Here is a 24578-nt window from a genome sequence, read left to right as displayed (position 1 = left end):
CGAGTCGAGGTGTGGAATGATATAAGTTTGAACATGGTAGGGGAGCTAGAAAATCTGAAAAAATGAATGCTAAGGGTCAATCTGGATGTAATGAGGGTCAGTGAAATGAAATGGAAGAAGGGCAAGAATGTGTGGTCAGAAGAGTATAGGGTAATATTAACAGCACCAGAAACTGTTTTGACCGGAACAGGATTCGTTATGAATAAACTGATAGGGCAAAGAGTGAGTTACTTTGAATAGTTCAGTAATACGGTTGTTCTCGTCAACACAGAAAGAAAAACCAACACCGACAGTAACAGTTCAGGTATACAAGCCGACGTCGCGAGCAGAAGATGAGGCTTAGAGAAAGTATATGACACTCAAGGGGTAATCCGGTACGTAAAGAGAGATGAAAATCTAGTAGTCGAGGGAGAGTGGAAAGCTATTGTAGTGGAAGGAGAAGAAAAATGGGTTACCGATGAATAAGGGCTTGGTAGTAGGAATGAGAGAGGAGAAAGACTGAATTCTGTAATAAATTTCAGATGGTAATAGTGAATCTCTGGTCAAGAAATCACAAGAGGAGGAGGTATACTTGAAAAAGGCAGGACCTAAAATTTAATTTGGATTAGATCATGGTCAATCAGAGATTCCGAAGACGTATATTGAATTGTGTCAATCAGCAGATATAGAATCAGATCACAATTTAGTAATGATGAAGAGTAGGCTGAAATTTAAGAGACTAGTTAGGAGGAATCAATGCGCAAAGAAGTGGGATACGGAAATTGTAAGGAATGAAGTTCTCTGAGGCTGTAGATACTGCGGTAATGAATACATCAGTACTAATTTCAGTTGAAGAGGAATGGGTGTTTTAAAAGAAGTCGCAAAGATAAACATATGTACTAGGTAGACTACTGGGAAGAGAACCACGTTTAACAGAAAAAATACTTCAGTTAATCGAAACAAGGAAGTCCCAAAATGTTCAGGAAAATCCAGGAATACGGAAATACAAGTCACTTAGCAATGAAATAAATAGGAAGAGCAGGGAAGCTAAGACGAAATGGCTTCATGAAAAATGTAAAGAAATCGAAAATGAAATGATTGTCTTGAAAACTGACTCAGCTTACAAAAAAGTCAAAACAATCTTCGGTGAAATTAATAGCAGAGGCGGTAACATCAATAGTGCAATGGGAATTCCTCCGTTAAATGCAGAGGAGAAAGCGGACAGGATGGGAAGAGTACATTGGAGGCTTGTATGAGGGAGAGAACTTGTCTGATGACGTGATAGAAGAAGGAACGTGAGTCGATGGGAAAAGATAGGGGATCCGGTACGAGAATCGTAATTTCAGAGAGCTTTGGAAGACTTGAGATCAAGTAAGGCAGAAGGGATGGATAACATTCCAGAGGAATTTCTAAAATCATTGTAGCAAGTGGCAACAAAACAACTACTCCGTCAGATTTTCGGAAAAGTATCACCCACATAACTCCGAAGATTGCAAGAGCCAAAAAGCGTGAGGATTTTCAACAACCAGCTTAACAGCTCATGCATCCATGGTTCCGACAAGAATAATATACAGAAAGCTGGAAAAGAGAATTGAGGGTCTGTTAGATGGCCACCAGGTGACTTTAGGAAAGATAAAGGCACCAGAGAGGTAGTTGTGACAATGCTGCTGATACTGGAAGCAAGACTGAAAAAAAAGTCAAGACACTTGCATAGGACATGTCGAGCTGGAAAAAGTGTTCGACAGTTTGAAATGGTGCAAGTGTCTTTGAATTTCTAAGGAAAGTAACGGTAAGACAGGTAATGAGCAATAAGTACAAGAACCAAGAGCGGACAATAAGACCAGAAGACCAGTGTTTGGATTAAGAAGGGTGTAAGACAAGGATGTGCTTTTTACACCTGCTGTTCAGTCTATACATCAAAGAAGCAAATAAAGAAAGGTTCAAGACTAGGTTTAAAATTCGAGATGAAAGGACATCAACGGTAAGAACTTATGATGACATTACTATCCTGAGTGAAAGTGAAGAAGAATAACAAGATGTGTTGAATGGAATGAACATTTTAATGGTACAGATTATGGCTTGTTGATTTGTTAGCACTGACGGAACATACATACGAGTCCAAAAAAAAAATAAATAAATAAATAAAAATAAAAATAAAATAAAATAAAAGTATTGTGCCCCTCTAGTGATTTTTGGGGGGGACGGGCTACGAGTTAAGTTCCGTATGGAACCCTGCACTATCACCTATACGCCGAGATCATATTGAGCGTTTCACTCTTCGAGACTGTGGGCAAGACTAGACTGAAGGCGCTCCCCTCCATCCCAACGGCCACCGCAGAGATAACAGATGGGGAGAGACGGCCAGCACTCGGCTGTATAGACGGGTCGCCGTGCATCATCGACACTTCGCCAGAAGGTGATGAGAGTGACACTCATCTAAATCTCGCGTGATTTGTACGCAGCCGCCAGGATGGAAGCCTGGGAAGGTTTTGTCAACATACACGTCGGGAAAGTCTATACTCTCCCCTCACATATTTGCACAAATAGTGAATCTTGTAGTGCAGTGCATTGCAGTGCCAGGCTTCCTCGTAGGTGATCACAGCATCTGCAACAGACATTTCATCCATTTTACATTCAACAGCGTGCATTAAGAATCATCTTGTCTTCTTAGACGATGACGTTGTTCTCGATGGCAGTACCACAGCACGTGCCACATGAGATGTTGTTATTGTTGTGACCTTCAGTCTAAACACTGGTTAGATGCAGTTCTCCATAACAGCCTACCTTTGGCAAGCAAGTGTTCTTCCAGTTTCATATTTGCAGCCTAGTTATAATTGCAGCCTGTTGTAGATAATATGTCGTTACTTGTATTTTCTCCTTACTACATTGAGAATTTCAAAACGTGCCTTCCAAACAAATCTGTCAGAAGCTTCCACTAAGTCTATAAACGCTATAAACGTAGGTTTTGCTTTATCCTATGTTTTAAGACAATTCGTACAGCCGGTTTGCCTCATGCATTCCTGTGTTTTTTCAGAACCCAACCTGATTTTCCTCGCAGATTGTTTCCACCAGTCTTTTCATTCCACTCTAAACAGTTCCAACCATTACTTTGCTGCCATGTCCTAGTACACTGATGGCTCTGTATTGTCTATACCCGTCCAAGATTATTTACATTGGAAATGGAATTACGGTATTATATTATTAATGAAGGTATCCGGCGGTACTTTGACTCGCTCACACATCTTGCACTTCAGGTGGAATAGTTTTGTCATCGCAGGCTGACTCATGAATCCCAATAATTCTGAGGGATTTTCGTCCACAACAGGGGCCTTGTTTCGATTTAGATCATTTAAAGGTGAGTTGCAATTCCTTAACCATCTCGACATTTTCTTTTAATGTCTATTCCGTTTACATAATGATTTTATGTTCATTTCCCTTGTGTAGTCCTTCTACAGGTTCTTTCCATCTTTCAATTTCCCCTTCATTACTTAGTATTGGCTTGCCATCTGAGCTCTTAATATTCACGCAATTTCTTCTCTTTTCTCCAAAGAACTTCTTAATTTTCCTGCAGACGGTCTCTATTTTTAAAATAGTCATGCTTCCATAGCTTTGCATTCTTCTCTAGACATTCACACGTGATCATTTTACTCTTTCAGACTATTCCTTTGTGTAGACTGTTTTTCGCTTCGCTCTGTTCTCTCTTTTTAATGCGCAATAACTTTATATTTTCTCTTTCCTCAGTTACGTTCAGTATCTTATGTTTTATCATTAATAGCTTTTTGCCAATTTGATGCTGAGCTGCCTTCTCCATTTCATTTGAGATGCTACCCATTTCCGTTTTGTTGTTTTCCAGTCTACTGTTTCAGTCAATCGTCGTCTAATTCTCCATTTAATTATACTAAAAACCTACAAACAATTCTGTTGGAAGAACATCCGCAACGGAGCATTTTATCATAGGTTGAAAATACCGCTTTAGTTGTAAATTTCTTTATTTGCACACGGTCGTGTGAAAATGAAGAAATTTACTACCTAAAACCTGTTTCTTTTAATTTATACAGGTCGAAGCTACTTAATTTCCTTTGTCTCAGTTTATAGATAGATAATCCCCTCAAAATATTTTTGAAATAATTTAGTAAGTAAGGGGATGGGAATCGTAAGATGCCCTGCCACAAAAACGTAACAATTGAACCAGATTACAATGTTACTTTTAGAATGGTATTCCGAATACATATTTATCATTTCTGTAATACACAAAGTCTGACAATCTGAAATGAATACAAGGAAATAACAACATCATTTCAAATTTAGAAATTGAACTGTTTACTTTGTAATATCAAACCGTTGAGAAACACCACATTCAGTTCTAACGTAGGTTTAATAAACCATGGTATGAACTAAAGGAGAGAGAAAGACATTTCAATAAAGTTCAAAACTAATAAAGACAATATAAATAAACATTTGGTCCCGCAACGAGCACAGACAATGAGTCACTATAGAAAAAAAACCTGTGAAAGAAATGGGCAACATTGAAATATGTATAAATAAAATTTAAAAAAACGATGTCCAACAGGATCCAAGGATTAGTAGTAAAATTAACCGCAAGTACCAAAGCCTTCCCACATAATACTGACAATTTATATACCAAGCTCAAACCCAATAGAAAGGAGTATCTGTAACCTTCAGCAAACTACATTGCTTTATTTTAAATTGAGACTACACGGACACATGGCTTCTACTAAGGCAGGAAATTTCAACTTCTGTTTTTGCGTAGTAAACAAGAGATTACAACACCAATCCATAAAATATCAAGAAATTTATCAACCATCTCAAAGCCAATACACGGAACTAACAGCGAGACAAAGTAATTTACCAACTTAAGTTAGCACGACCGGTAAACTACTATTAAATTGCAGGGTTAACTCGCCCCATAAAGACCCATACGACACAAAGCAGATATTAACTTTTCATAACTGGATTTCACAGTCATGTGAATGTTCTTGAAAAACATCATGTTTACGCCAGTGATAGTTAAACATTTTATTTCCACTATTGCAATTTCGGCCTTAGGCCATTATCAAGTGGAGATGTTTTGGCTTTAAGCCATGTCTACTTCTTACAAGCTGACACATTTATATGTAGTGGTCATTTGCTGTGAAATACATTCGTAACGCACTACTTAGCATCGTTACGAATGTGTATAACAGCCCACACCTGGGCAGCTATGTTATCTGTGGTCTATGTGTGGGTCGCACTAACAGTTTCGAGCATGCAGTAAGGAAGCGGAACCCAGCAGCAACAGTACAAGAAGTTGAAAAAGAGAGGGACAGAGGGTTGCGTGTGATAAACCTCATCCCTCGAAAATTTCTCTCCTCCATACCTCCTTTGCGTTAGCACAGATGGCGTGTCACTGATCTCACTTGTACTAACCGACTGCGTAATTGCTTCCATCGCCTTGAGTGGAATGCAAAAGTTCTAATTAATGTTCATTACGGCTGGCCCCTCCCTTCACCCTTACTGGCTGAAGTGGGACATGACGTCCAGTCTGCCGTGTGGTTCGGAGTCAGCACAATCCTCAAGAGTGGTCAAGTGCCATATGCTCTCACAATTGTCATTACGTTGATATAATCTATTTACATAAAAATAACATAATGATGAGTACAAGATTTTTTCTTTACTTAATGTATTTATTTATTTTATTACTAAGGACGCCAATCCGAAAATAAATTTAATGTCTGCAGGGCCCTGTTAACGTTGTATGGACGTAAATTACGTGGTGTGAGGCGTGTTTGTTTGTGTGTGCACGTGTTTTTGTTAGTTTTTGGTTAGTGCTACTCCTTTCATGCACACTAAATTTTTTTTTCTTTTTTTTATGGTGGTTCTATATCTCCACCAAACGTGCAGACTTCTCCAAATACTAAATACTAACTTATTTGCACTACCCTATGCCTTTGCTAATACTACCGAAGCGAATTTTCATGCATTTTATTCTTTGTAAACTCCTCTTTTATCTTTCGATGTCCTGAAGTGTCCAGGACGTCCGTCTACTCATTCAGGTGTTGGTGATTTGTCTGAAAACCTTCAAGTGACTGTGTACTCGTAATTGTACATATTACAATGATGCTTCCTGTCTCCTCTGCCAGGGTCGCTGCTGCTGAAATGAAACACGAGCATTATGAATTGTTTATCTGTATGTAGATATTTTATAATTTATCTCTCATCCATGGTCCATCATTTCGTTTCTGCTTCCTATATCCATGTCTGTGGTTCGCCACTCTACCACGACTTGCACTTGCCCATGCTAATTCTCCATACACAGTATCCCCAGACAGCGCTCACATGGCTCTGGCAAAATGCCACCACGAGACAGGCTTCATCGCGCGACAGGCGATGGCTCATATCACATCAAGTCTTAGCTTCGACACGCGCCTAAAGCGTGAACTGCTAACACCATACGAAACACATACGACAATCGAGACTAACATGCTCATAACACAAAGAGTCTTAGCGTTGACACGCGCCCAAAGCGTGGACTGCTAACACCATACGAAACACGAGACAGTAAAATATCTGGGAGTATGCGTGCGGAACGATTTGAAGTGGAATGATCATATAAAATTAATTGTTGGTAAGACGGGTACCAGGTTGAGATTCATTGGGAGAGTGCTTAGAAAATGTAGTCCATCAACAAAGGAGGTGGCTTACAAAACACTCGTTCGACCTATACTTGAGTATTGCTCATCAGTGTGGGATCCGTACCAGATCGGTTTGACGGAGGAGATAGAGAAGATCCAAAGAAGAGCGGCGCGTTTCGTCACAGGGTTATTTGGTAACCGTGATAGCGTTACGGAGATGTTTAATAAACTCAAGTGGCAGACTCTGCAAGAGAGGCGCTCTGCATCGCGGTGTAGCTTGCTCGCCAGGTTTCGAGAGGGTGCGTTTCTGGATGAGGTATCGAATATATTGCTTCCCCCTACTTATACCTCCCGAGGAGATCACGAATGTAAAATTAGAGAGATTAGAGCGCGCACGGAGGCTTTCAGACAGTCGTTCTTCCCGCGAACCATACGCGACTGGAACAGGAAAGGGAGGTAATGACAGTGGCACGTAAAGTGCCCTCCGCCACACACCGTTGGGTGGCTTGCGGAGTATAAATGTAGATGTAGAACACATCCGAAAAATCGAGACGCATCTGCTCTATGGCACGATTTACCGTCTAGACACTACGAAAAACATAAAGTGACGTACATCCATCCCTTGGACAGTGTACAAGAGACCACGGAACATGAACCGCGGTGATAATCGTGTTGGCTCTTGTAGGTGAATGCTATGACAGGGTACGACGCTCAGTTGCGGAAATCGGACAATTGTGAGGCCCAAAGAAATAATAGCAGTATTAAGTTGTTTGGAGCACTCAGTATAGCAACGTGCCTGGTTTGGTATGCAACAAAAAGTGTCAGCTGGTGATTATATATAACTGCCAACGGAATTTTAATTCGATTTGACACCTTACAGTAAATGTTGGTGTGAAGATGTCACAAATACGCAACTCATTCGACCACGTTCAACAAGGACTCATGCTGAAAACTAATGGAAATGACAAGCAAACAAAATAACACGAAATACAGCAAATGTAAAATAAAGCTAAGCAACACAATAGTAACATTAAATTACGTTAAACTGTTCATAAATACAGACTATTTACATACTGCACGTTCTCTGATCTATAGATCTACTACGTACACTTATTCTACGAATTGTATAATTTGTTGAATTGTATAATTTGTTGAATTTTCTCTGCGTGACCGCAGCAATGGGTTAGGTGGCCTCAATTCCACATATTCGCTACATTGGTCATTCCATTGAACTTGACCGTTGTAAGTCATGCTGTTGCTTTGCAGTTGGTCCCTAGAATCCCACTGATCCTGGTTCGAGTTCTGTTGTTTTCTCTAGTTTCCGTTTCGTCGGTAGTTGTTGTTGTGGTTATGATTATAATTTCTTCGTCTTCCTCTATTTTCCCATGACGGCTGGTTATTCTCAATGAAGTTTGAATTTTGGTTTCGATTCGATCGATGTTTTCCCCCATTTCGTCCATCGTCATTTATCTCTGTCAAATCTTGCCGGTTATGGTCATTATTTCTACTTCTTTCCCGCGAGTTGTATCATTCACGTACCCGAATTCGCACAGCACACTCTTGAAAGCTTCGATTGAATCATTGCATCTAACGATGGGCAGTTGCTGGTACCGTAAAGGTAAGTTAATGTACCAGTGGCTTGTAATTTCCTTGGGGCTGTACCGTTGGTCCGATAATCGGTTCTTCTTAACCAGGGATTCGAAGAATTTGACAGAACTGCGGAATCCTGACGCTTCTAAGTCCTTTCCTAAAATGACTTCCTGTTTATCCTCTCCTGTGTGTCTTGCGACCAATATGTGCTAAGGAATGCGTCCTTAAATTCTGGGTAGGAGCGACAACTCCCCGCAACTCCGCGCATGTGTTCTGCAATCGACCCTTCTAAGAAACCACAGTTAAACTGGAGCTAAACTTCAGTCGCCATAATTCTGGTAACACGGGATCGTACTGTGCCATCCATGTCTTTGGATGTAATGCTTTGTTTGCCTCCTTGTAGACTTGAAAATTTTGGAAGGTCGAAAAGTTCGACGTATCCGCCTACGAATTTTCCCTCTCGTCTACAGCGCGTGATTCCATGTATCCGTGTCCAAACGATATTTGTGCAATGTTATGGTGTCCGCTCGTGTTGTCAGGTTCACATAATAAAGTATCCGACCTCCGTAGGCGTGTACAATTGGTTTTCGGCTCTGTCTCTGACATGCTGCGTGTTACCGACAGAGCATTTTCTATTAAACGTTCCGCCGCAGCACGAGCATATTCCTGCTGCATTCGCCCATGTGCAGGGGATGTGTCCTCGTATAGCGGTTCGGAGAGTCACAAAACATATTCTTCACTTCTGTGATGCTTTCGATGGCGCTCTGCCGGACGAGATTGTGTTTGCAATTGCGCGACCCGCTCATGTGGCTGCCGAACGTCCAGAGCCAACTCGTTTTGTTGCGCGGCGACTCGGGTCTATTTGATTTCTGTCTGTTCAATTCGCTTTGAAGCCTCACTCATTTTTTCCTGTGTTTCTTGAACTACTTTTTTTTGCCTTGCTTTTGGAGATTTGCAAGTGTCTTTTTTGTCTTACGCACCTCAGTTCCTGCCAGTTTAACTTGTTCTTTGGCCACTGATGCGTCCTTTCGTGCTACTTGCGCTACCAATCGCGCTGCTTTGGCATCGCGACCTCACGCGTGTCTACTGTCGTTTTCTTAACATTCTCTAGCTCTTCTTGGATTCCTGCGATCTCTTTCTTGACTCCATATATACCATCTGTGACCATTCTTATGACTAAATTGTGTCTTTCCTCCTCTTCCTTCCGTCTCATTCTCTCTGCCCCTTGTCTCTTCCTTTCTGCCTCTTGCCTCATCCTTTCTGCCTCTTACATGAATTGCATGAGGGTCTCAAACTGAGATCCATCGCTACCACCTTCCGGACTAGATGAACGAGATTCCGTCATTCTGTGACGTTTCGTTCGTGATTCTGTTCTGCCAGTCTCACTGATAGTGCGTCTTGTACCAGCAGCGCCTACATTTCGTTCTGCTGCGGTCTCCTGTTAACTTTCGTCACCTGACTGAGACATGTCTCATACTCTGCAGGTTCTACGTTCGACATTTCTGCCTGGTCTGCAACTGCATTTACATGAGAATCCCGTGTAATATCTGCTTGTTCATCGCTAATAATCTGACATGGATCCATGGTTAACAAAACACAATTACTTCCGTTACTCTGTAGCAAACGTGGCTTGCTTCCTGTAAGCATGGTTCAAATGGCTCTGAGCACTATGGGACTTAACTTCTAAGGTAATCAGTCCCCTAGAACTTAGAACTACTTAAACATAACCAACCTAAGGACATCACACACATCCATGCCCGAGGCAGGATTCGAACCTGCGACCGTAGCGGTCGAGCGGCTCCAGACTAGCGCCTAGAACCGCTAGGCCACAGGGGCCGGCCTGTAAGCATGCACATTAATTCTGACCCAAACAAATTTAAACACTACACATTCCTATGCCACACAGATTCTACTCCATACTACGCTTCTGTGAGCTGCTGATTCCTAGTTCCTGACAACGAATTCAAATAACACCACGCTTGTCTATGCTAACAAATAAAAATCTCAATCCATCCTAACAAATTAGCACAATGCCCTTCGCCGTCAGAAACAAAACAATCAAGTGCCACAGAAGTCACAACCACAGCATAAAAATTCACACATACAATAATGTAATATTAGTACTATGTCTAGGCGCCAACAACGCAAATCTATTCTACCCAGTGCACCACATTAAATATGGGGAACAGAAACTTCACTGTGCAACACTATCTACGATCTGACGGTCACAGAAAGTGATATCAATTCAAAATTTTTCCCAGGGGTCATCAAATTGAGTGACTACGCTAATCAGCGCGATCCAACAGTCACAGAAGATGCCATCATTCCTAGATCCTGGCAGGGCACGACACAATGAAAGGTTAATATTGTTTGGACTATATAAAAATGGTGATTGAGAATCTATGCAAAATCTAGGTTACTGACAACTATTATTTTCCCAAAAACAAAGACAGATATAATTTATGCTAAAGACTTTGTGATAAAATATTCCAAACAACTAACATGTGGTTTAAGACCACAATGGACAAGGATCCTGGGTGGCAGAAGTGAGTCAAGTGCTGTGGCCCTAAAAATGTGGATGATGCAATCTGAACTGATCTGACGCTGAGCAGACTTTGATCGAAAATCTACATAAGTCTATATAGGTGCAGCTGAGAGCAAGTGGCGATTGGCATTTGTACACCCTGACAAGGCCGGAGCAACAGTACGTTACCCCGTTTGCTTCGTGCAGCGACGTAACTTACAGCTGGTGAGATGTGTACGGCGGAGGCGATGCGTAAGACGACACCTGTGAATCGATCGCGGCCACGAAAGAGATGCAAAATCTTACGGTCTAGCGATCAGGCAGACGGATCGCAATTTACTCTCTACCAGAGACCTGAAATCACTGTAGATTTCAGTGTGTGACACACCCATTCGCTCGTCGTACCACGGACCAATTTTGTTCACTTATACGACAGAGCGCACAAGGACTGGTAAACCAAAAACGAATTAGTGTGCCCTCGGTAAATGAGTAGTCTGAGACATTTGAAGTCACACTGTTGGAATAGTAAGAACTTCACTACATGCTCTCCAGTCTAACTAATTGCAAGGGAAGTCAGTCTCAGGACAGGTCCTATGCACCAACCTCGCATGCCAGAGTGTCAACCAGAAGACACTTCCAGACCGAAGGCCACAACCCCAGTCCTTCGCAAGTTTCCAGATAAAAAAAAATTCCGTTTCTCCGCAAAGTGCACGAACGAACCACCTTCACCCAGTCTTGAGGCAATCACAGGGCCTTAGTGGCGCAAAATCTGCTCTCCTACATGACAGTACAAACTCATGTCGAACCAGCGCAAGAGATAAGAACTCTGCGTCTCTGGAAAAAAGGACCGCCAATTACTGGATTTTTAAGTTTTTGCGGAGGGAGATGATGTTTTTCTCCGAAATCGCGTCGCTTCCCACAACAGCAAGCAAACTGATACAATCTTAAAGATCTTTATCTAAATCGCCTGTGCCTTGGAGCATGTTAGTCCTACCTATGAGGTGTAATAAAGTTTCTATCTCTAAACGTTTCTCAGATGCCAGAGTTTCTTATACGACTGAGGCGGCCCATAGAAGTGGGGTCACAGGCCTATTTGCAGTATCGGCGAACATGAAAACCTGTGAATTTTTATTAGACGTGGCACTGCACACATTGTCCGGTTTACGACTCCACTGTGTAGACGTGTCCCTTCAGTCGATCATCCCCAGCCCAGACATTGGCTGGCGCCAATGCAGGTATAGTGGCACTGTCCTGCTGGAGACCTGACTCATCTAGGGGGTGCTCTGTCTGCCCTGTACGACAGTAGGCCTATCCAGCAGGATTTACTGAGGGATGGGCTCGCTGCCACTTGCTTTCAACTTCCAACATGCCGTTTCTATGAACTACGAATCATAAAAATACCTCATGCTCTTAGCGCCCTACAAGACGCCATCGACATCTGCTTAGGCTGTTAACTTTCTAGAGTCACGCTCAAGTTGTGTAGATTGTAAGAAAATATTTACTTCTTTTTGGTACACGAAAAGTAGATGAGAGTATAACTTGTTCTCTTTCACCTTCTTTTTACCTATGTTATTCTTCCTAGACTTCCCTTTTCAGAGATGTCCATTCCTCATCAACTGGACTACTCTTTGTTGCTGTATTTACAGCCTTAGGAAACTTCAGTCGTATCTCGTCATTCTTTAGTACTTCTGTACCCCACTTCTTTGCATGTTGATTCTTCCTGACTAATCTCTTAAACTTAAGTCTTCTGTTCATCGCTACTACATTGTGATCTGAGTCTATATCTGCTCCTGGGTACGCCTTACAATCCAGAATTTGATTTCGAACCTCTCTGTCTGACCGTGACGTAATCTAACTGAAATCTTGTTGTATAACCCGGCCTTTTCCAAGTATACCTCCCCCTCTTGTGATTCTTGAACAGAGTATTCGCTATTAAAAGCTGAAATTTATTACAGAACTCAATTAGTCTTACCCCTCTCTGATTCCATGTCCCAAACCCATATTCTCCTGTAACCTTTAGTTAGTAGTTTGGTTAGCAACAGAGAAATAGGTTATATGCCTTTTTCTATTAGATATAGAAACAATGCTTGGCGAAATTTTGTAAGAATCAAGTTCGCTAATTCTATTTTTTTTCTCCAGACATCTGACTGATATGATGCGACCCACTGCGAATTGCTCTCCTGTGCCAGTCATCTCAGAGTAGCATATGCGCACAACGTCATTAAATATTTTTTCGATATATTCCAATCTCAATCTCGCCCTACGGTTTTGGCCCTCTGCAGCTAGTATCATGAATGTTATTCCCTGATGTCTTACCATATGTTCTGTCTTATCTTGTTGTCAATGTCCTTCAAAACTTCTTTCTCTGCGGTACTTCGGAGAATCTCCTTGCCTATTATCCTATCACTTACCAAATTTTCAACATTCTTCTAATGCATCAGATGTCAAACCCTTAGATCCTCTTTTTAACTTTTACCAGAGTCCATGAGCAACTTCCATGCAATGTTGTGCTCTAAACGTACAGTCTCATGGACTTATTTCTCAAATTAAGGCGGTTTTTTACAATGGTAGTCACCCTTAGGCCAGAATTAGCTATGCTGTTCTGGTATTTTTATGTCCTCCTTTCTTGGTCCTTCATGTATTATTTTGCTTACAAGGTAGCACTTCGGGATGACCAACTTTTGATATAAAGGTTACTGCTTCTCCTCATTAGTTTCGCTTTCGGTTTACTCTTAATCCATAGCGAGTGCTCATTAGAATGTTAATTAACACGCCCTGAAATTGTGCCTCACGTCGACTCTTTTTATTTTAAACCTTACTATGTCTCAAGGTTCTATTTTCTGCAAAATTCTACCAGGCATCCTCCCCTTTCATTCTTATGGGCAGTCCTTATTCTCACATCATTTTTCGTTCTCCTCCTTCTCCTATCGCCTAATTTAAGTTCCCCATGCACATAAACGTTTGTAAGATCAACAATGGTCATACTGTAAACGTTCTTGTACATTTTGGTCGCCTCTACACATTTTAGTTTTTCAGGCTTGGATAATCTGGCACATTCGTACGTCATGGAAGTACTACAGTTCATTCCGTTAACAGTTATTGTCATAATCAACTAATGGGAATTTCTCGTGTTTGCCAGCCTGTGTGTTGCTGACACAGTGGGAGTCAGGTGAATCTGTTAATAAAGCGCTGTTGTTACGATTCAAAAACGTCGCATGTGAAACAAAGCTGAAACTAAATGAGGTGATGTTAGTAAAAGATAATCAGTAATTAACTAATTATCCATGAAGGTTGCAATTTACTCGCCCAATAACGTAGCCCAGCTTAACTCACAGCACACTGACTCGCGTTACAGAGTGCTCTGAACTGAATTAAATTCAGTGAAATGAAATCAACTGAGTCAGTGGGAGTGAAATCAATAAATGTGCAACGATATGAAATAATATCACTGAAAATTGCTTAGACATGCTGAAACTGAAATAAAATGAGTAAGTTTTTTAAAAAAGTGCCAGTTAGGGACTCGAAACTGTATATTCTGCTTTTCATGAGAAATCGTCATACCTGCTATTATACAAAGCCAATTTCTTACGTAATTAAAACAGAAGTTTTGTGCAAATTCGTAGACACTTGCACGCTTCATTAATCATAACGCCAAAACTGCACATATTACTGAGAATGTCGGAACTGTCCGAAATTTGACAGCTGGATCTTCGTAAATAAACTAACGGAAAAAATCGAAACACAAAAAGTATTCAATATAGGTTCTTGACACTTCCGGACTACATTGGTCCAGCTAACATATTTGCGCTTTTAAGATTGCGAAATCGCACGTAAATGTAAGCACGAGACAAGCCGTTGCAAATGTGTAGTCGTGATGCATTAATAACCAATGTGACAATCGGAATGTCGACCCCAGACATGCAAACGTAAATTCATTATGTTGTACAGGTTGAAACACGTATGTATTCATTACCAGCGATGTTAAGGCATGACAGAATCATTTCACAAAATGTTGTAGCAGACGCACTATCTCGTTCTCTCGGCAACAATCAGCAAGACATTGCAACCAACTTCTGCAAAGCAAATTTCCGCGTCATGTACATTCAACAAGTTGCATTTGAAAAATTCATTTCGTCGTCATTACAGGACATAGCACAAAAGCAAAGTAAAGATAACGTGTGGAAAGAGATTAAACACCTTTGGTAAGATAGGAATAATGTTACGATTAGAAACCATAAAACTGTACGCAATGACATTCTGTTTCGCCGCTCTCATCCTGACAGCAACAATTGGTTATTATGCATTCCTGATGAGCTTGTTAACAAATTAATCTGGTATACTCATTTAAGTTACGCACATTACGGAGCTAGAAAATATTTTCTTATACTGAGACAGAACTGTTATTTTGCCAACATGGAGAAACGTATACGACGAGTTTTAGCGTCATGTAAAATCTGCCAGAAAGCTAAGTCAGACACAACTTCTCATATTCCTCCCTTATATCCCATTGTACCTGTTAAATTGAGACATATGGCCGCTGTAGACATTTTTGGTCCGATTCCCAGAACTAATAGAGGTTTTTGCTTCATCTTTGTCACTGTTGAACTCACGTCAAAATTTGTTACCTTCACTCTGTTACGCAAAGCTACTGCTAAAACAGTTTCAAAGGCATTTGTAAAACATTTTCTATTTCATGTAGGGCATGTGTTGAAAGTAATTTCCGACAATGGACCACAGTTTCGATCTGCTATACGGACACGTATGTTACGAGCTAGAAACATTTCTCCGATCTATATATCCAGGTACCATGCTTCTTCGAACCCTTGTGAACGATTAATGAAAGAAATTGGTAAACTGTGTAGAATATACTGCCATAAAAAACATATTGATTGGGACACACACATACTCTCATTCCAAGATGTAATTAATTCCATACCGAATGAATCTACTATGCTATCTCCGTCTGTTATACTGAAAAATGTTGAACCACATAACAAAATTAAAGAATTAGTAAACTTTCCTACATCTCGTCGACTACGACACCATGAAATAATTGACATTGCGCTGAACAACATCAAACGTGCCGCAGAGCGCCGGAGAAGACAACAAAAACAGGTTTGTATATGCCGTGACTTTCACGTTGAACAGAAGATATTAGTACGTACACACTATTTATCCAACAAAATAAAAGGTAGGTGTAGTAAATTTGAACTTCTATACGCAGGTCCATATCGGATTCGCAGCATTCCTCACCCCAATGTTGTACACGTCGAAACTTTGAGAACCAGAAAATCCAAAGGAAACCACCACATATCGAATATTAAACCTTTTATTGAATGAAGATACTTTATGATTTAACATGCTGTAGTGCCATTTCCTAATTTTTATGACCACTTATGCAATTATATTTATGTGACTACTTACTGATGACTGTCGTATTTTTCTTGGCAAGTGCCCGGCAAGGTAAGTTTAGCAGGTCGCTTTTCTTGTCGTTACACATCAGACCGTGCACATTTTTTCAGATAAACTTACGTATCTTATGAATAATTATGCAATTTTACCTAATGACATATTAATTTTATTAAATTGTCTCTCCATTAAAGTCTTTAATTCTCGCCTCTATTAACTACACAACATACAAGCTGGACACAAAGAAAGTAACATTTCTTGTCATCATTTTTTTATGTATGTACGATTGTTTTCCTGTTTTGTTTGTATGTACTATGAAATAGTTAAGATATAGCAAACACCAGTTGACTTTGACATTTTTGCCTTATGATATCTCAACATCGTGACTACTTTACTTTTTTTACTGCTACATTGTGATACACTAGGTACATTTTTGCCTCTGAACACTATCTATATTTTTGACATATTACGTTTTCTGTCATGCTATGCTGTATGCTCAATTATGTTACTATAAACCAGTTTTTATTTAGTGGGTATATGATTTAAATGCAAGACATTAATCTTTGTTCATCATTTTCATAAAGAAATAACGTGTAAAGGAAATAAATTAAACAGAAATGGAATTTCACCTTTGGAATAAACGAAAGAAGATGCAAAAAAAAAAAAACCTTATGAGGAAGAGTAAATGGATCAGGATTAACAAGCATTAACAAGAATATACTATACACATCGTAGAATAGCAGTCTCAACTAATTTTTTCTTTCAGAATACGAAGCGATTGATGCAGGCTGTCAGACAGAACTTCACATCTTAGTTTTAGTGATGAAATATGATACAAATAAGGAATAATTGTATAATGAATAATGAAGTGACTTTTTTGCAGATGATAATGAATGATGATGAATAATGATGAAGAATATGCTACTATGAATAATGAAGTTTTTCTTTACAGGTGATGATAATAATGGACTTTTGACAATATGGATAATGAAGTGATGGATAATGAAGTTTTTTTTTCTTTACAGATGAGGATGATGTTGAAGTTTATGTATTTATGCTATGTAGTTATTTAGGTATTTGTTGCAGTTCGTTTTGACAGTATGTGTTATATTGGATAGTAGGATGACTGAAGGTTTTGGAAAGGACAGCTAGGGAACACACATATTTTTTATACACATTTCACTACCTGTTAATGCGAAGTTCACTACTTTTCAGCATAAAATGCGTTTCTTCTTTCAGTTTCATAATCCATTTTTGTATATTTTGCAGGAGAAATTACTTATGAAATTAATGTGCAATAAGCAGTTGTTCATTAAACCCATGTCATTAAAGAATGTGATTACATATACTCTACTTGTTTCATAATCTTGCTACAGCTGACTCAAGACGAATGACGTTACACATCTTCATTTGCAGCAATAATTTAAAAGCAAATATTTTCCTTCCCCAGTAATTACCTAACGCAATGCATTGCTAGCAAAAACAAAAACAAAACAAAAAAAAGAAATGAGTGCTAATGTTCTCTGTACATGACTTCTGATGGTTTGCAGTTAGGCAATGAGTGCCGATGTTCTCTGTAAAAACAATTCATGAATATTATTATGTAGACATTATTCTGTAATACTATGATGACTTCTGAAGGTTTGTAATTAGGCAATGAGTGTCAATGTTCTCTGTAAATGACTTCTGATGGTTTGCAATTAGGCAATGAGTGCCAATGTTCTCTGTAAAAACAATTCATGAATATTATTATGTAATCATTATTCTGTAATACTATGATGACTTCTGATGATTTGTAATTAGACAATGAGTGCCAATGTTCTCTGTAAATGACTTCTGATGATTTGCAATTAGACAATGAGTGCCAATGTTCTCTGTAAAAACAATTCATGAATATTATTACATAAACATTATTCTGTAATACTATAATGACTTCTGATGATTTGTAATTAGACAATGAGTGCCAATGTTCTCTGTAGATGACTACTGATGGTTTGTAATTAGGCAATGAGTGCCAATGTTCTCTGTAAATGACTTCTGATGGTTTGCAATTAGGCAATGAGTGCCAATTTTCTCTGTAGATGACTTCTGATGGTTTGTAATTAGGCAATGAGTGCCAATGTTCTCTGTAAATGACTTCTGATGGTTTGCAATTAGGCAATGAGTGCCAATGTTCTCTGTAAAAACAATTCATGAGTATTATTATGTAAACATTATTTTGTAATACTATGATGACTTCTGATGGTTTGTAGTTAGACAATGAGTGCCAATGTTCTCTGTAAATGACTTCTGATGATTTGTAATTAGGCAATGAGTGCCATTGTTCTCTGTAAAAACAGTTCATGAATATTATTATGTAAACATTATTCTGTAATACTATGATGACTTCTGATGATTTGTAATTAGACAATGAGTGCCAATTTTCTCTGTAGATGACTTCTGATGGTTTGTAATTAGGCAATGAGTGCCAATGTTCTCTGTAAATGACTTCTGATGGTTTACAAAGGCAGTGAGTGCCAATGTTCTCTGTAAAGTTACTCATGAACATTATTCTGTAAAACTACATACATGGTGCAGAAATGTTCAATAACTGGGCAATGGGTGCAACCCATTACTAGTGTAATTCTCAATGAAGACTAGTATGTAACTTAATGTCCTTCACCTTCTAACCTAATTACCTGGAATTACTGCAATATCCGTTTGTCCTGTATATCCTCACGATCATGGAGCAATATATTTGGTTTTTGCACTAATTCTACGTTGGTGTACCAAACAAGAACGTGGTGTTGACACGACATGCTGTCCACCACCATGAGCGATGAAGATGCTATTATGGTCCCACTGTTTGGTGTACCCAATGTACTACCATAAGGATAACATGGAATATTACTACGGCATTTCAGTGTCTCGGCTACGCTGATTAATACTTCTGGGAAAAGAACTTTAGATTGCCTCACTTGGTGTTGTGCTTCTGTAGAAAGATATGGACTTTCAGTGCAGCTGCTTGCAACCTAAAGTGCTACAACCATGACGCAATCCTTCCCTTTCCTATCCTAATTCTTGTGACATAGTAAAAAAAAACATAATTTTGTTATCATGATTTGTATTTATGGCCTATACATTTTTTTTTCTTTGATTTGTAAATATGTTCTGTACTACAGTGCATGTGCACTTTTGTCATTTTGTTAACATGATTTCTACTCATTGCATATACATTTTTTGTGACTTGCTGATATGTTCTGTACTCATTGTATATATATTTTGTCATTACCTGATATGTTCTGTACTCAGTGCATGTGCACTATATTTACTTCATGTTCTTCACCTATATATCTGTATATTCTGTGATTGTAAAGTTAGTTAAGAAAAAATTTGTTGCTCATGGCAAGTCCAAATGACTCACCATCGCTGCCAAATTTTTGCCCCCCCCCCTCCCCCCCCCCCCCCCAGTGGAGGGTTATGAAACACGTATGTATTCATTATCAGCGATGGCGAGGCATGTCAGAATCTCTGCCCAGAGAGTTATTTATCGTTGCTAGTCTGCGCTTGACCGCGCGAGTGTTCAGTTGCGAGTTGCACTCTGTCTGCAGTAGTAGTCAGTCGGCAGTAGTTGTAGCGATTAGTCGGTGCTAGTCTGCGGGAGTCGGCATGCGTCGACGGCGTACTGTTCTTCCGAATCTGGTCAGGATTGTGGTGGACGATGTGTATTATTGTAGAAGGTAATGAAGCAGCATTGCGCTCAGCTAATAATGTATGGTAATTGTAATTAATTTGTTCAAGAAATGCCCCAATAATAATTTTTTATAAAGTAAATCTTTTAAAGAAAAGTAATCATTTCAATTTAAAGAATTTTTCCACTCTTTTGAAGAAAAAGCATTCATTTCAATTCAAAGAATATTTCCTATGCATTTCCTCCAAGAATCAAAATTAAATATACGCCAGCATTCCACGAAGCTGTGCCAAAAAATAAGAGCAGATATAGATGCAGTTTTACTGAGGTAAGAATTTATAAGGTTTAATTATTTGACAGGGCCGAAGGTCAGCGCTGCTGCCCTTATAAAATTTATCGGGTTTAATTGTTTCTGTTCAGATGTAACATTCAGTTCATGCTTCATTATTTAATTAATATTATTGTGTGGGTTTGTGATCAATCTTCATTTCTTAACGTTAATTTTGTGGGGAGTTTACATTTGGGCCATTATTATTCTTTAATTTTGCAAGGAGGTTACGCTTGGCTCATTTTTATTATTCACTTTTGTGGAAGACAACATTTGGCACATTTTTTTATAATCATTGTCATTCTAATATTTCTGAGGGGAGGTTACAAGGTATCGGATGTGAGTTCTTGCAATGGGATGGTTAATGCTCGTTGTGGATGAGGCTGGAGTTGTCATATGATGATGTCCCACATAGTTCGAATAGAGAAAGATCTCCGTAGAGCATGTTAGGCCACAACAGCGGTATGTGGGCGAGCGTTATCCTGTTGAAATGCTATTCATGTATGGGAGCACAACAGGTCGAATCACCAGGCTGACGAACAAATTCGCAGTCTGGTTGCGTGGGATAAACACGTAAGTGCTGCTACTGTCATTCGGAATCGCACCCCACACCATAGCTCGAGGTGGAGATCCAGTGTATGTCTAGCAGGCAGACATTCTGGTTGCAGGCCCTCAATTGGCCTCCATCTAACCAACAGACGGCCACCACTGGCACCGAGGCAGAGCCAGCTTTCATCAGAAAACACAACAGACGTCCATCCTGCCCTCCAATGAGCCGTCGCTTGACACCACTGAAGTCGCGAATGGCGGTTGTTTGGTGTCAGTGCCTCGGAGTTCTCCATGAAGTAATCGATTTGTAGCAGTTTGTTATGTTACTGTGTGACAACTGCTGCTCAGATACGCCAGAGCCGTACGCCAAGTACAATGCTGTTCCCTCTCCGTAGTGACACCTGGCCATCCGAAGCCCATTCGACTTGCCACCGTTCATTCCGGTGACCACCGCTGCCATCAATTATGTACAGTGGCTACATTCCTGTCAAGTTTTCCTGCAGTATTGCAGAAGAAGGATCCAGCTTATCGTAGCCCTATTAAACAATCCTGTTCCGTGAGGCGTTGACAATGGCATTCTTCATTAACATCAACGCACCACGTCCAGTCTCAAAGGTAACTAACACTCACCACCGTTACAGCGTGTATTTAAAGCAAAACATGATTTACTTCATTATAGTGGCGCTACTAGAGCTGCTCTTATGCGACTGGGGCAAAATTTGAATAGACATCATCTTTCTGGTGTAGAAACACGCCTAGCAACTTTGTTTTTGTAGCACAACTTCTCCTTGGTGTTGCTATTTTTTCCGTCAGTGTATGTTTACTTATAAAGTGGACAAATGAAATCCTAAAAAGAAGTGGAAAGTGTAGATTAATCGCATGGGAAGTTAGTATCAGTAGTAAGTACAGGTTAGTGAGCCATCTGCTACGCTACTTGGTTCTGAAAATGCACTAGAGGGGAAATAATAGGAATGTAGCAGTCAGGTCCTCTGTAGGGAGGAAAATGTTAGCATAAGATAAGAATAGATGGAGAACTCTGTCAAACCAGTGAGGATACTGATTGGTGGTAGAAATGAAATGAGAGTCAAAGTGAATTCCGTGGGTTACATACTGTGCTCCATGGGACAGGAGGCCCCCGCTGTGACGTGTAAGGCGGTAGTGTAAACCCCAATGTTCCCCTTACACTCCTTTCGTGTCTTAGTGACACTATACATACTTTAACATGTGACATCGTCTGTTCTCGTTGACTATATTAACTTTCTGTTTAAGTGACAGTTTGTTGAACATTGCTTGTGTTAATACACACATTTGAATTTATTACAGCTGTACTGTAAAATAGAGTAAGTGCAAATACTTTTGCCACGCCGACCCTTGGGGCACGCAGTCGTTTTCCATTTAGCCACTGTCAAAGTCAATCAGTTTCAAACAGTAGAAGTTGTACGGGGCAGTGAAAACCCGGCTACGAATAATACATTGGTTCCCATATAAGAATATGGAGGCCTTATAGCACTTCGCTCTAGAATCTGGTAGTTAAAGGCCAAATTTAACGTTGTGGAAAGCTAGGAGTTGGAAACTGGAGCATCGCTTACTTAGAACGGTCTAAAGAGGCCGAAATCATCTGAAGCTTTATTACGGTTTTCAACTGTAATGGAGGATCAGCTTTCTTTCATCTTGTTTGTCATATTTACAAACGACAATATATTTGATCATCAGACACCAAGGCAACACCTTGTAGATGTAGCAATCCTTCCTAGTTTCTCGCTATCTTTACCATTTGGTTGTAGTTGCTGCACTTTGCTGTACTCTCAATCAGTATTCCGTACCAACAGACTCTTTATTTCATTTCAGATTCCTTGAATTACTCCTAACTTTCTCTTTGAATAGCAATGTCATCAGCGAATCTTCCCATTAAATGTAAATTTATGTAGTCCTGACACTATAACAGCATGGAGGCGATTCTGTTATAGTGTGGACTCTGAAGAAACTTTCAAACGCCAATATCGCTACTAAAGCAGTTATAAGATTTAGATAAACAGTTTCAGCAAGATTATGTTGCCATCTTCGGATCTTATGCTTTATAGCATTACATCATCTTTTTCCTCAGTACTGTGAGTGGTGTTACACCGCGTATATGTACACTATGTGATCAAATGTATGCGGACACCTGGCTGAAAATGACTTACAAGTTCGTGTCGCCCTCAATCGATAATTCTGGAATTCAGTATGGCGTTGGCCCACCCTTAGTTTTGATGACAGCTTCCACTCTCGCAGACATACATTCAGTCAGGTGTTAGACGGTTTCTTGGGGAATGGCACCCAATTCTTCACGGAGTGCTTACTGAGGAGAGGTATCGATGTCAGTCGATGAGGCCTGGCACAAACTCGGCATTCCAAAACATCCCAAAGGTGTTCTACAGGATTCAGACCAGGACTCTGTGCAGGCCAGTCCATTGCAAAGATGTTATTGTCGTGTAACCACACCGCCGCAGTCCGTGCATTATGAACAGGGGCTCGATCGTGTTGAAAGGTGCAATCGCCCTGCCGAATTGCTATTTAACAGTGGGAAGCAAAAAGATGCTTAAAACATCAATGTAGGCTTGTACTGTGATAGAGCCACGCAGAACGACAAGGGGTACAAGCCCCCTCCATGAAAAATACGACTACACCATAACACCATCGCCGAATTTTACTGTTGGCACTACACACGCTGGCAGATGACGTTAACCGGGCATTCGCCATACCCATACGCTGCCATCGGATCGCCACGTTGTATACCGTAGTTCGTCATTCCATACAACGTTTTTCCACTGTTCAGTCGTCCAATGTTTACGTTCCTTCACCAAGTGAGGCGTCCTTTGGCATTTACCTGCGTGATGTGTGGCTTATGAAAAGCCGCTGGTCCATGAAATCCAAGTTGTCTCTCCTGCCGCCTAATTGTCATAGTACTTGCAGTGGATCCTGATGCAGTTTGGAATGCCTGTGTGATGGTCTGGATAGATGTCTGCCTATTACACATTACGACCCTCTTCGACTGTCGGCGATCTCTGTCAGTCAACAGACGAGGTCGGGCTGTACGCTTTTATGTTGTACGTGTCCCTTCATGTTTCCACTTCACTATCACATCGGGAACAGTGACCTAGGGATGTTTAGGAGTGTGGAAATCTCGCGTAGAGACGTACGACACAGGTGACATCAAATCACCTAACCACGTTCGAAGTCCGTGAGTTCCACGGAGCGCCCCATTCTGCTCTCTCACGATGTCTAATGACTAGTGAGGTCCTTGATATGGAATACCTGGAAGTAAGTGGCAGCACAATGCACCTAATATGAAAAACGTATGTTTTCGTGGGTGTCCACATACTTTTAATCATATAGTGTACGTAGGTCAGCGTCGTGAAATTCACTGGGAATCGGCATGTCAAGCACAAAAGAAGTATTACGGACAAACAGTATATGAATGCGACGACTAAAAGTGCTCATGCACCTCTCCAACTGATAATTGACTCAGCTAAATCAGTTGTCAGCTGTTGATGTGTGTAAGCACTCGCAGTCGGCGCTTTGGCATCATGTTTGTACATAGTACTTCCTTCATGTTTGACATACCGATTTCTAATGAAATTCACGACATTGATAAACCTATAAATATCTGTTGAAACAGCACGTATATCACTTATCTAACAGATTTCAGATTTTATTTCGTATGGTATTCTTATCAGCAACTACAATTCATGAAGGTGGATGATATTTTTCAGAATGTCTCCAATGTCATAGATACTGCACACTGATTTCCATAATTACGTAAGTAGAAGGTGGAGGGACGAGAAAGGTAAGGAAAGGGAAGGAACTAACAATATCAGCTGCATATGGACTTTACGCCAGATCAGCGGCGACGAGTGG

The sequence above is a fragment of the Schistocerca serialis genome, chromosome 1, assembly GCF_023864345.2.
Source record: "Schistocerca serialis cubense isolate TAMUIC-IGC-003099 chromosome 1, iqSchSeri2.2, whole genome shotgun sequence".
NCBI classification, from domain to species: domain Eukaryota; kingdom Metazoa; phylum Arthropoda; class Insecta; order Orthoptera; family Acrididae; genus Schistocerca; species Schistocerca serialis.
Note: the sequence above shows the minus strand (reverse complement) of the source record.